Genomic DNA, 14,779 nt, shown 5'->3' with positions numbered 1-14,779 from the left:
ATTCAGTCAAATAACTAGATATCAAAATAAGCACCTAGTTATTGATATCCTTGATAAAGATGAGCTAAAATTACTGTATGAAATAAATAAATAAACTTTACCCACTACCAGGATATTTTAGCCCAAAACCTGGTTACCTCTCTGCTAGGAGGCTGAAACTTGGCCATAAGTGGATCTTCCAGCAAGACACATCAACATCCACAAAGAAATGGTTAATTGGGCACAAAATCAACATTTTCAATGGCCATCTCAGTCTTCGGACTTGAACTCCATTGAAAACCTGTGGTTTGAATTGAACAGGGCAGTCCATAAGACAGACTAAATAAATCAAGGACATGGAGAGATTCTGTATGGAGGAATGGTCTAAGATCCCACCCAATGTGTTCTCTAATCTCATAAAACATTTCAGTGTCGTTATTCTCCCAAGGGGAGGGTGCTGGAGTATTGAAAACATGGGTGGCAATAATTCAGACCCCAACCTTTTGAGAATTACATTTTAAACTAAATCTCTTTCTCTGAGCAATTGTATTAGTATAAAATAATATAATTTCCTTTTTTTGTGTTGGTGTAACAATACATCATGTAGATGTATATAATGAACAGACTAGGTCTATACTGCTCCTACATGGTGTAACAATACATCATGTAGATGTATATAATGAACAGACTAGGTCTATACTGCTCCTACATGGTGTAACAATACATCATGTAGATGTATATAATGAACAGACTAGGTTCTATCCTATTCTACTGTATCTGTCTATGTATTACTCATCACATATGTATATACTGTATTCTATCCTATTCTACTGTATCTCTCTATGCATTACTCATCTCATATGTATATACTGTATTCTATCCTATTCTACTGTATCTGTCTATGTATTACTCATCTCATATGTATATACTGTATTCTATACTATTCTACTGTATTTTAGTCTATGCCACTCTGACGTTGCTCGTCCAAATATTTATATATTCTTAATTCCATTCCTTTACTTTAGATGTGTGTATTTGTTGTGAAGTTGTTACATATTATTGCACTGTTGTCCTTGAGTGGTCCAGCCAGAGCCCGGACTTGAACCCGATCAAACATCTCTGGAGAGACCTGAAAATAGTTGTGCAGCGATGCTCCCCATTCAACCTGACAGAGCTTGAGAGGATCTGCAGAGAAGAATGGAAGAAACTACCCAAATACAGGTGTGCCAAGCTTCTAGTGTCATACCCAAGAAGACTCAAGGCTGTAATCGCTGCCAAAGGTGTTTCAACAAAGTACTGAGTTAAGGGTCTGAACACTTATGTAAATGTAGGATTGGGCCGTTGTCATCAAACTTCCATGATTAGTAAGAATTAGGGTAGATTTATAGGACTATTGTTTTTATGATTCATACATACTTTCCTAACCCTAAAATGTACCTAAATAATCTACAAGATCAGAGTATTTTTAAATCTACCAGTTGGTGTTGAAACAGAGACGACTGATGACTTTCTTGAATTGATCCCTAGTTTCTGACTCCGTGTATTCTATTGAGTCCGTCAACAAAATTAGAATGAAAAGGTATTTAAAGGTACAACATTCTAATTAAAGGTATTACCGTATTTAAAAGAATGGCTTAAGATGAAATGGACTCTAAACCCTATTGAATGAAAACTCCATGACAAAATCTGTTGGCCAACAACTGTGAGGGTTTTCAGCAAGGTATCAACACATGCAGAGTGTGAGTAAGCAAGACATACATTCCTAAATGGGGATCGGCCCCAGTCTCCTGGTAAAACACCAGAACCCTCCCCCTACAGCATTTATGTTCATTTTGAGAAAGTAGCACTACAGTCTCCGGGTAAAAAACTACTTTTGGGTAAAAATAGACGCAACACCTGTCTATGAATTTGAGAGGTTACATTGATGCTCCAGATACTCAACTAGTCTAAAGCAGACCAGTTTTATTGCTTCTTTAATCATAACAACAGTTTTCAGCTGTGCTAACATAATTGCAAAAGGGTTTTCTAATGATCAATTAGCCTTTTAAAATGATAAACTTGGATTAGCTAACACAACGTGCCATTGGAACACAGGAGTGATGGTTGCTGATAATGGGCCTCTGTACGCCTATGTAGATATTCCATTAATAATCAGCCGTTTCCAGCTACAATAGTCATTTACAACATTAACAATGTCTACACTGTATTTCTGATCAATTTGATGTTATTTTAATGGACAAAAAATGGCTTTCTTTTAAAAAAAGGTTATTTCTAAGTGACCCCAAACTGTTGAACGGTAGTGTACATCTACATCCTCCCATGTTGCTGAACCACTGATCAATAACTCCCTATTACAGGAAAAAACACTATTTCCATTGGTTGTTAGTACTGTACTGACCTCTCGTCCTCTGTCTCTCTCGTACTCTGCCTTGTGTATTTATCTTCAAAATATTCTTATAGTCCCAACATAGAACCAAATAGACTTCCCAAAAACAATATGGCATTTACTTTATTTCACATTTATTTAATCAGATATGTCAATTGAGAACCAATACGCATTTACAATGACAATCTGAATGAAGAAATACTAATATCAATCTATTTAATAATTAACATGTTTGAAATATCCCAATGATATAGTGAACAACATTTAGGGGTTTACACTTGCATTCAATCAATCTTAAGTTCATAATCAAAACATTTTTTTACTCTTTTAATCCGATTTTCGACATGATCATGTCTTGAGCTGGGAAAAACATGTAGACCTATTTTTCAGTATGATTTCATTCATACAATATTATTTAATGTAGAATGAACAAAAACACAATTTCTCAATCAAAAACATAAGTCAGAACACAGCCTCTCTATTCTCTCATGTGATTTCAGGTCCTCTGACTGGGAAAATGTCTTTTCACAATGAGAGCAGTGGTATGTCTTCTCCTCCTGTGTATTAGTATGTTGGAAAGGCTTTTCTCCTGTGTGTGTTCTCTCATGCTTTTTCAAGCTCCCTAACCGGGTAAAACTCTTTTCACAATTGGAACAGTGGTAAGGCTTTTCTCCTGTGTGTATTCTCTCATGCTCCTTCAGGCTCGCATACCACCTAAAATTCCTTCCACAGTGGGAACAGTGGTACGGCTTCTCTCCAGAGTGTCTTCTCATATGTATTTTCAGGTTCCCTAACCCAGTAAATATCTTTACACACTGAGAGCAGTGGTAGGTCTTCCTATCTTCTGTGTGTATTTCTTCATGTTGTTTCAGGTACTGTAACTGGGTAAACCTCTTTCCACACTGGGAACATTGGAAACTCTTTTCTCTTGTGTGTGTCCTCTCATGCTCTTTTAGGTTCCCTAACTTGGTAAAACTCTTTCCACAGTGGGAGCATTCGTAAGGGTTTTCTCCTGTATTCTCTCATGTACTTTCAGGTTCCTTAACCACTTAAAACTCTTTCCACACTGGGAACAGTGGTGTTGTCTCGCTGGTTTGGGCGTCTCTGGGTCTGGTTCCCCTGAAGGAGTCTCCCTGCTGTCAGAGTGAGAGTCTGGTCCCTCTCCTACCAAAGACAAACAGAGTTTTTAGTTAAATATTAAACAGAGAACTGAATTAAACCTCCATGAAATAAAACTGTCTTCCTGTGAGGCTAGATTCCTCAAAAACCTGAAGTCAGTTTTCAGAACATTACATAATTTAATAAAAACTTGGTGGCTGCCCTAATAATAATAATAATGTAGAACATAAAATCTAATCTTTCTCTCATGTTTATAGGCTGAGCAGAGCTCTACAATAGGGAAAGGGGGATACCTAGTCAACTGAATGGATTCAACTGAAATGTGTGTCCCGTATTTAACCCAACCCCTCTGAATCAGAGAGGTGTGGGGGGCTGCCTTAATAGACATCCACGTCATCGGCAGCCAGGGAACAGTGGGTTAACTTCCTTGCTCAGGGGCAGAATGACAGCGTTTTTACCTTGTCAGCTCGGGGATTTGATCCAGCAACCTTTCGGTTACTGGCTCCTACCTGCCAGGCTACATAATGTCGTATTTTAGGCTGAGCAGAGCTGTATAATAATAGATAATGTCATGTTTATAGGCTGAGCAGAGCTCTATAATAATAGATCATGTTTATAGGCTGAGCAGAGCTCTATAATAATAGATCATGTTTATAGGCTGAGCACAGCTCTATAATAATAGATAATGTCATGTTTATAGGCTGAACAGAGCTCTATAATAATAGATAATGTTTATAGGCTGAGCAGAGCTCTATAATAATAGATAATGTCATGTTTATAGGCTGAACAGAGCTCTATAATAATAGATAATGTCATGTTTACAGGCTGATCAGAGCTCTATAATAATAGATAATGTCATGTCTTCAGGCTGATCAGAGCTCTATAATAATAGATAATGTCATGTTTCCAGGCTGATCAGAGCTCTATAATAATAGATAATGTCATGTCTTCAGGCTGATCAGAGCTCTATAATAATAGATAATGTCATGTTTATAGGCTGAGCAGAGCTCTATAATAATAGATAATGTCATGTTTACAGGCTGATCAGAGCTCTATAATAATAGATAATGTCATGTTTACAGGCTGAGCAGAGCTCTATAATAATAGATAATGTCATGTTTATAGGCTGAACAGAGCTCTATAATAATAGATAATGTCATGTTTATAGGCTGAACAGAGCTCTATAATAATAGATCATGTCATGTTTATAGGCTGAACAGAGCTCTATAATAATAGATCATGTCATGTTTATAGGCTGATCAGAGCTCTATAATAATAGATCATGTTTATAGGCTGAGCAGAACTCTATAATAATAGATAATGTCATGTGTATAGGCTGATCAGAGCTCTATAATAATAGATAATGTCATGTTTATAGGCTGAACAGAGCTCTATAATAATAGATAATGTCATGTTTATAGGCTGATCAGAGCTCTATAATAATAGATAATGTCATGTTTACAGGCTGATCAGAGCTCTATAATAATAGATAATGTCATGTTTACAGGCTGAGCAGAGCTCTATAATAATAGATAATGTCATGTTTATAGGCTGATCAGAGCTCTATAATAATAGATAATGTCATGTTATAGGCTGATCAGAGCTCTATAATAATAGATAATGTCATGTTTATAGGCTGAACAGAGCTCTATAATAATAGATAATGTCATGTTTATAGGCTGAGCAGAGCTCTATAATAATAGATAATGTTTATAGGCTGATCAGAGCTCTATAATAATAGATAATGTCATGTTTATAGGCTGAACAGAGCTCTATAATAATAGATAATGTCATGTTATAGGCTGATCAGAGCTCTATAATAATAGATAATGTCATGTTTATAGGCTGATCAGAGCTCTATAATAATAGATCATGTCATGTTATAGGCTGATCAGAGCTCTATAATAATAGATAATGTCATGTTTATAGGCTGAACAGAGCTCTTTAATAATAGATAATGTCATGTTTATAGGCTGAACAGAGCTCTATAATAATAGATAATGTCATGTTATAGGCTGAACAGAGCTCTATAATAATAGATAATGTCATGTTTATAGGCTGAGCAGAGCTCTATAATAATAGATAATGTCATGTTTACAGGCTGATCAGAGCTCTATAATAATAGATAATGTCATGTTTATAGGCTGATCAGAGCTCTATAATAATAGATAATGTCATGTTTATAGGCTGATCAGAGCTCTATAATAATAGATCATGTTTATAGGCTGAACAGAGCTCTATAATAATAGATAATGTCATGTTTACAGGCTGATCAGAGCTCTATAATAATAGATAATGTCATGTTTATAGGCTGATCAGAGCTCTATAATAATAGATCATGTTTATAGGCTGAACAGAGCTCTATAATAATAGATAATGTCATGTTTATAGGCTGAGCAGAGCTCTATAATAATAGATAATGTCATGTTTACAGGCTGATCAGAGCTCTATAATAATAGATAATGTCATGTTTATAGGCTGATCAGAGCTCTATAATAATAGATAATGTCATGTTTATAGGCTGATCAGAGCTCTATAATAATAGATAATGTCATGTTTATAGGCTGATCAGAGCTCTATAATAATAGATCATGTTTATAGGCTGAACAGAGCTCTATAATAATAGATAATGTCATGTTTATAGGCTGAACAGAGCTCTATAATAATAGATAATGTCATGTTTATAGGCTGATCAGAGCTCTTTAATAATAGATAATGTCATGTTATAGGCTGAACAGAGCTCTATAATAATAGATCATGTTTATAGGCTGAACAGAGCTCTATAATAATAGATAATGTCATGTTATAGGCTGATCAGAGCTCTATAATAATAGATAATGTCATGTTTATAGGCTGATCAGAGCTCTATAATAATAGATAATGTCATGTTTATAGGCTGATCAGAGCTCTATAATAATAGATAATGTCATGTTATAGGCTGATCAGAGCTCTATAATAATAGATAATGTCATGTTTATAGGCTGAACAGAGCTCTATAATAATAGATAATGTCATGTTTATAGGCTGATCAGAGCTCTATAATAATAGATAATGTCATGTTTATAGGCTGATCAGAGCTCTATAATAATAGATAATGTCATGTTATAGGCTGAACAGAGCTCTATAATAATAGATAATGTCATGTTTATAGGCTGATCAGAGCTCTATAATAATAGATAATGTCATGTTATAGGCTGATCAGAGCTCTATAATAATAGATAATGTCATGTTTATAGGCTGATCAGAGCTCTATAATAATAGATAATGTCATGTTATAGGCTGATCAGAGCTCTATAATAATAGATAATGTCATGTTTATAGGCTGATCAGAGCTCTATAATAATAGATAATGTCATGTTTATAGGCTGATCAGAGCTCTATAATAATAGATAATGTCATGTTATAGGCTGATCAGAGCTCTATAATAATAGATAATGTCATGTTTATAGGCTGAACAGAGCTGTATAATAATAGATAATGTCATGTTATAGGCTGAACAGAGCTCTATAATAATAGATAATGTCATGTTATAGGCTGATCAGAGCTCTATAATAATAGATAATGTCATGTTATAGGCTGAACAGAGCTCTATAATAATAGATAATGTCATGTTATAGGCTGAGCAGAGCTCTATAATAATAGATAATGTCATGTTATAGGCTGATCAGAGCTCTATAATAATAGATAATGTCATGTTATAGGCTGATCAGAGCTCTATAATAATAGATAATGTCATGTTATAGGCTGATCAGAGCTCTATAATAATAGATAATGTCATGTTTATAGGCTGAACAGAGCTCTTTAATAATAGATAATGTCATGTTTATAGGCTGATCAGAGCTCTATAATAATAGATCATGTTTACAGGCTGATCAGAGCTCTATAATAATAGATAATGTCATGTTATAGGCTGATCAGAGCTCTATAATAATAGATAATGTCATGTTTATAGGCTGATCAGAGCTCTATAATAATAGATAATGTCATGTTATAGGCTGATCAGAGCTCTATAATAATAGATAATGTCATGTTATAGGCTGATCAGAGCTCTATAATAATAGATAATGTCATGTTTATAGGCTGATCAGAGCTCTATAATAATAGATAATGTCATGTTATAGGCTGATCAGAGCTCTATAATAATAGATCATGTCATGTTATAGGCTGATCTGAGCTCTATAATAATAGATAATGTCATGTTATAGGCTGATCTGAGCTCTATAATAATAGATAATGTCATGTTATAGGCTGATCTGAGCTCTATAATAATAGATAATGTCATGTTACAGGCTGATCAGAGCTCTATAATAATAGATAATGTCATGTTATAGGCTGAGCAGAGCTCTATAATAATAGATAATGTCATGTTTATAGGCTGATCAGAGCTCTTTAATAATAGATAATGTCATGTTATAGGCTGAACAGAGCTCTATAATAATAGATCATGTTTATAGGCTGAACAGAGCTCTATAATAATAGATAATGTCATGTTATAGGCTGATCAGAGCTCTATAATAATAGATAATGTCATGTTTATAGGCTGAGCAGAGCTCTATAATAATAGATAATGTCATGTTTATAGGCTGATCAGAGCTCTATAATAATAGATAATGTCATGTTATAGGCTGATCAGAGCTCTATAATAATAGATAATGTCATGTTATAGGCTGATCAGAGCTCTATAATAATAGATAATGTCATGTTATAGGCTGATCAGAGCTCTATAATAATAGATAATGTCATGTTTATAGGCTGAACAGAGCTCTATAATAATAGATAATGTCATGTTTATAGGCTGAACAGAGCTCTATAATAATAGATAATGTCATGTTTATAGGCTGATCAGAGCTCTATAATAATAGATAATGTCATGTTTATAGGCTGATCAGAGCTCTATAATAATAGATAATGTCATGTTTATAGGCTGATCAGAGCTCTATAATAATAGATAATGTCATGTTATAGGCTGATCAGAGCTCTATAATAATAGATAATGTCATGTTATAGGCTGATCAGAGCTCTATAATAATAGATAATGTCATGTTATAGGCTGATCAGAGCTCTATAATAATAGATAATGTCATGTTATAGGCTGATCAGAGCTCTATAATAATAGATAATGTCATGTTATAGGCTGATCAGAGCTCTATAATAATAGATAATGTCATGTTTATAGGCTGATCAGAGCTCTATAATAATAGATAATGTCATGTTATAGGCTGATCAGAGCTCTATAATAATAGATAATGTCATGTTTATAGGCTGATCAGAGCTCTATAATAATAGATAATGTCATGTTATAGGCTGATCAGAGCTCTATAATAATAGATAATGTCATGTTATAGGCTGATCAGAGCTCTATAATAATAGATAATGTCATGTTATAGGCTGATCAGAGCTCTATAATAATAGATAATGTCATGTTATAGGCTGATCAGAGCTCTATAATAATAGATAATGTCATGTTATAGGCTGATCAGAGCTCTATAATAATAGATAATGTCATGTTATAGGCTGATCAGAGCTCTATAATAATAGATAATGTCATGTTTATAGGCTGAGCAGAGCTCTATAATAATAGATAATGTCATGTTATAGGCTGATCAGAGCTCTATAATAATAGATCATGTTTATAGGCTGATCAGAGCTCTATAATAATAGATAATGTCATGTTATAGGCTGTATTTGATCCAATGTAAATAACATTTTGTTGGTGTCCCACTTCATCTCTAAAGTAATAATTACCATACTTTCTAAATGATAATTCTTTAGTTCAGCCTTTCCTTGAAATGGCTATTTTATTTTATGTTTTTTTGTAGACTTACAAACGTTTGCTAATATGTTCAGTCTCCCCAAAACGCTTGTCCTTTTGCTAATATGTTCAGTCTCCCCATAACACATGTCCATTTCATGTCAATAATGCATCTTATTTTATGTATTTCTCCAACATTATTTAGAAATCTGCTTTTTGTTGGTATACACACTCCACACAAGGCCTACAATAGACACACATCAAAAGTTTCATTTATAACTTGTTTGCCATTCTGTGAGACAATTAAGTTGTTATTTTGTGGTGGGAGGGACTCTGATGGTATACACATGTTACAGTTAAGCAATAAGACCAGAGGAAGTGTGGTATATGGCCAATATAGCATGGTTAAAGACTGTCCTTATGCACGACGCAACACAGAGTACCTGGATACAGCCCTTAGCCGTGGTATATTGGCCATCTATCACTGAGGTGTCTTATTGCAATTATAAACTGGTTACCAACGTAATCAGAACAGTAAAAATACATGTTGTCATACCCATGGTATACGGCCTGATATACCACGGCTGTCAGCCAATCAGCATTCAGGGCTTTAATCACCCATTTTAAAATGTAGCTTCAACATATTATAACATAAATTCCTAGAGTACAGAACAACATTTTCAAGTATAGAATTTCAGTAGCATGCTGCTTTAAAACAACACATTCGTTCAAAACCTTTGCAGTTAGAGCTCGTTTTTAAGACAGTACTTACTGGTGGTAATCAGATCTCCTGACTCCTCTGTCAATATGACAGTTCTCTCTCCCTGTTTCCCCTCCTTCACTTCAAAAACTACATCCTCCTCTTTCACCTCTTCCTCTTCTTTCACTGTAACAGCCTCACCCTCTACTTCTTGTTTTACTGTAACATCCTCTTCTTCCTTCTCCTCTTTCACGACAATGTTCAGCCCCAGAGCTTCTTTCTCCGTCCAGCAGACCTCCTCTTCTTTAACAGGAGGGGAGTAGTTTAGGGAGCTCATGTTCGGGGATGTTAGCTAGCTAGCTAGTTAGCATGAGCGACTAGTTTAGTGCTAGGCTAATTTATCAAGCCAGCTAGTTGACTAACAATGTACCTATAACATTTAAATGGGGGCAATTAACTAGATGTCAGAAGTATATTTAAAAAACAGAGGCAAATATGCACAGAAACAGTCTAAATGTTTTGGCTGTTGGCTACCGAGGTGGCTGACTAGATGTTGTTGAAGAAGTGTTCCGTCCACTAGATTATACGTCACGCTGCAGCATCGCCTGAAAGACGCACATCGCCGTCTGCTGACTGGAGGGAAACGCAGTTGTTGTTGCACACAAATGTATTTTTCATTCCTTTCATTAAATAATAATATTATATTGAGACGTTCAAAAAGAGCAGTGCATATTTTGAGTGAGAATTTAAAACATACTGTCCTTCATCTGTATTTAAGGCAGTTTCATATTCATTCATTTAAAGAAACCCACTGGTCACACTGGTTGAATTATCTGTCAAAATAGGAACTCTGCAGCCTAGTTGAACAGTGATCTATGTTCTATTAACGCTGCTGGGAGCAAACTGGAGAGTAGCTAGAGGAAAACAAACCTAACTGCATGTCCAGGCCCTGGTATATCATCAGACTGCATACAAACCTAACTGCATCCCCAGTCCCTGGTATATCACCAGACTGTACAAACCTAACGGCATCCCCAGTCCCTGGTATATCATCAGACTGTACAAACCTAACTACATCCCTAGTCCCTGGTATATCACCAGACTGTACAAACCTAACTACATCCCCAGTCCCTGGTATATCACCAGACTGTACAAACCTAACTACATCCCCAGTCCCTGGTATATCACCAGACTGTACAAACCTAACTGCATCCCCAGTCCCTGGTATATCACCAGACTGTACAAACCTAACTACATCCCCAGTCCCTGGTATATCACCAGACTGTACAAACCTAACTGCATCCCCAGTCCCTGGTATATCACCAGACTGTACAAACCTAACTGCATCCCCAGTCCCTGGTATATCACCAGACTGTACAAACCTAACTGCATCCCAGTCCCTGGTATATCACCAGACTGTACAAACCTAAGTGCATCCCCAGTCCCTGGTATATCACCAGACTGTACAAACCTAACTACATCCCCAGTCCCTGGTATATCACCAGACTGCATACAAACCTAACTGCATCCCCAGTCCCTGGTATATCACCAGACTGTACAAACCTAACTGCATCCCCAGTCCCTGGTATATCACCAGACTGTACAAACTTAACTACATCCCCAGTCCCTGGTATATCATCAGACTGCATACAAACCTAACTGCATCCCCAGTCCCTGGTATATCATCAGACTGCATACAAACCTAACTGCATCCCCAGTCCCTGGTATATCATCAGACTGCATACAAACCTAACTGCATCCCCAGTCCCTGGTATATCACCAGACTGTACAAACCTAACTGCATCCCCAGTCCCTGGTATATCATCAGACTGTACAAACCTAACTACATCCCCAGGCCATGGTATATCACCAGACTGCATACAAACCTAACTGCATCCCCAGTCCCTGGTATATCATCAGACTGCATACAAACCTAACTGCATCCCCAGTCCCTGGTATATCATCAGACTGCATACAAACCTAACTGCATCCCCAGTCCCTGGTATATCATCAGACTGTATACAAACCTAACTGCATCCCCAGTCCCTGGTATATCATCAGACTGCATACAAACCTAACTGCATCCCCAGTCCCTGGTATATCACCAGACTGTACAAACCTAACTGCATCCCCAGTCCCTGGTATATCATCAGACTGTACAAACCTAACTACATCCCCAGGCCATGGTATATCACCAGACTGCATACAAACCTAACTGCATCCCCAGTCCCTGGTATATCATCAGACTGCATACAAACCTAACTGCATCCCCAGTCCCTGGTATATCATCAGACTGCATACAAACCTAACTGCATCCCCAGTCCCTGGTATATCATCAGACTGTATACAAACCTAACTGCATCCCCAGTCCCTGGTATATCATCAGACTGTATACAAACCTAACTACATCCCCAGTCCCTGGTATATCATCAGACTGTACAAACCTAACTGCATCCCCCAGTCCCTGGTATATCATCAGACTGTATACAAACCTAACTGCATCCCCAGTCCCTGGTATATCATCAGACTGCATACAAACCTAACTGCATCCCCAGTCCCTGGTATATCACCAGACTGCATACAAACCTAACTGCATCCCCAGTCCCTGGTATATCATCAGACTGCATACAAACCTAACTGCATCCCCAGTCCCTGGTATATCATCAGACTGCATACAAACCTAACTGCATCCCCAGTCCCTGGTATATCACCAGACTGTACAAACCTAACTGCATCCCCAGTCCCTGGTATATCATCAGACTGTACAAACCTAACTACATCCCCAGGCCATGGTATATCACCAGACTGCATACAAACCTAACTGCATCCCCAGTCCCTGGTATATCATCAGACTGCATACAAACCTAACTGCATCCCCAGTCCCTGGTATATCATCAGACTGCATACAAACCTAACTGCATCCCCAGTCCCTGGTATATCATCAGACTGTATACAAACCTAACTGCATCCCCAGTCCCTGGTATATCATCAGACTGCATACAAACCTAACTGCATCCCCAGTCCCTGGTATATCACCAGACTGTACAAACCTAACTGCATCCCCAGTCCCTGGTATATCATCAGACTGTACAAACCTAACTACATCCCCAGGCCATGGTATATCACCAGACTGCATACAAACCTAACTGCATCCCCAGTCCCTGGTATATCATCAGACTGCATACAAACCTAACTGCATCCCCAGTCCCTGGTATATCATCAGACTGCATACAAACCTAACTGCATCCCCAGTCCCTGGTATATCATCAGACTGTATACAAACCTAACTGCATCCCCAGTCCCTGGTATATCATCAGACTGTATACAAACCTAACTACATCCCCAGTCCCTGGTATATCATCAGACTGTACAAACCTAACTGCATCCCCAGTCCCTGGTATATCATCAGACTGTATACAAACCTAACTGCATCCCCAGTCCCTGGTATATCATCAGACTGCATACAAACCTAACTGCATCCCCAGTCCCTGGTATATCACCAGACTGCATACAAACCTAACTGCATCCCCAGTCCCTGGTATATCATCAGACTGTATACAAACCTAACTGCATCCCCAGTCCCTGGTATATCACCAGACTGCATACAAACCTAACTGCATCCCCAGTCCCTGGTATATCATCAGACTGTATACAAACCTAACTGCATCCCCAGTCCCTGGTATATCATCAGACTGCATACAAACCTAACTGCATCCCCAGTCCCTGGTATATCACCAGACTGTATACAAACCTAACTGCATCCCCAGTCCCTGGTATATCATCAGACTGCATACAAACCTAACTGCATCCCCAGTCCCTGGTATATCATCAGACTGCATACAAACCTAACTGCATCCCCAGTCCCTGGTATATCATCAGACTGTACAAACCTAACTGCATCCCCAGTCCCTGGTATATCATCAGACTGTATACAAACCTAACTGCATCCCCAGTCCCTGGTATATCACCAGACTGTACAAACCTAACTGCATCCCCAGTCCCTGGTATATCACCAGACTGCTGTGACCCTCCCACTCTGTCTGCTGAATTCTTTCTCTTTGCTCTTCCTTAATAGGATGTCGGTGGGCGGAGCCGGGAGGGTCGTCAGTGAAATGGGACACACCTGGGCTGGGGGCGCTGGAAGATGGCGCAGTGTAGACGAGATTTCAGCTTGCTCCGAGTAACCTTAACTTTTATCCCTCTCAAACTTACTTAAATGTAACGGAACTTGGCTTATAGTAAACACAATAGAGAACAACACTTAGTTGACCGATAATTTGATTCATAACTTTGAGAAATGGAAGGAAAAAATGTGCGAAAGAGCAAAGGGAGGAGAAGGCAGTTGCTAGCTGAGCACTCATATGTTGGAGAAAAACCGCCACCTGACTCATCAGGAGAAGAAATGGAGGATTCTGGACATTCGGTTGATTCTGAAAATGCAGTCAATAGTCCTGCACCCAAAAAGACACAGAAAGAATTATCTTTGCGCGAATTACAGGTCAACATAATCGATGCTGTCTCTGCAAAGATAAACGAAAGAGCCGATGGTCTGGAGAAAATGATACGCGAAAACACATCAAAAATAGTTGACCTCGAGACCTCTGCATTCTGACTGTACACCAGAGAAGACACACAGGAGAGAAACCTTATATATGTGGTCAATGTGGGAAGAGTTTTGGTCAATCTGGAGAACTGACTTTACACCAGAGAATACACACAGGAGAGAAACTTTTAGCTGTGATCAATGTGGGAAGAGTTTTACTACATCTGATCATCTGACAGTACACCAGAGAATACACACAGGAGAGAAACCTTTTAGCTGTGATCAATGTGGGAAGAGTTT

At 37.8% G+C, this 14,779-nt stretch overlaps 1 long non-coding RNA gene across 1 annotated transcript; it reads right to left on the bottom strand.

Annotated features, from left to right (window-relative positions):
• Nucleotides 1-2,470: 2,470 nt before the first annotated feature.
• LOC106591999 (uncharacterized) lies at nt 2,471-10,135 on the bottom strand. The gene is made up of 2 exons (XR_006765837.1): nt 10,009-10,135; nt 2,471-3,529 (listed from the first exon to the last, which is right to left on the bottom strand). It is a non-coding gene; the product is annotated as an uncharacterized lncRNA (long non-coding RNA).
• Between the last annotated feature and the right edge of the window lie 4,644 nt (nt 10,136-14,779).

The sequence above is a fragment of the Salmo salar genome, unplaced genomic scaffold, assembly GCF_905237065.1.
Source record: "Salmo salar unplaced genomic scaffold, Ssal_v3.1, whole genome shotgun sequence".
Lineage (NCBI taxonomy): Eukaryota > Metazoa > Chordata > Actinopteri > Salmoniformes > Salmonidae > Salmo > Salmo salar.
This window is presented reverse-complemented; position numbering and strand designations above follow the sequence as displayed.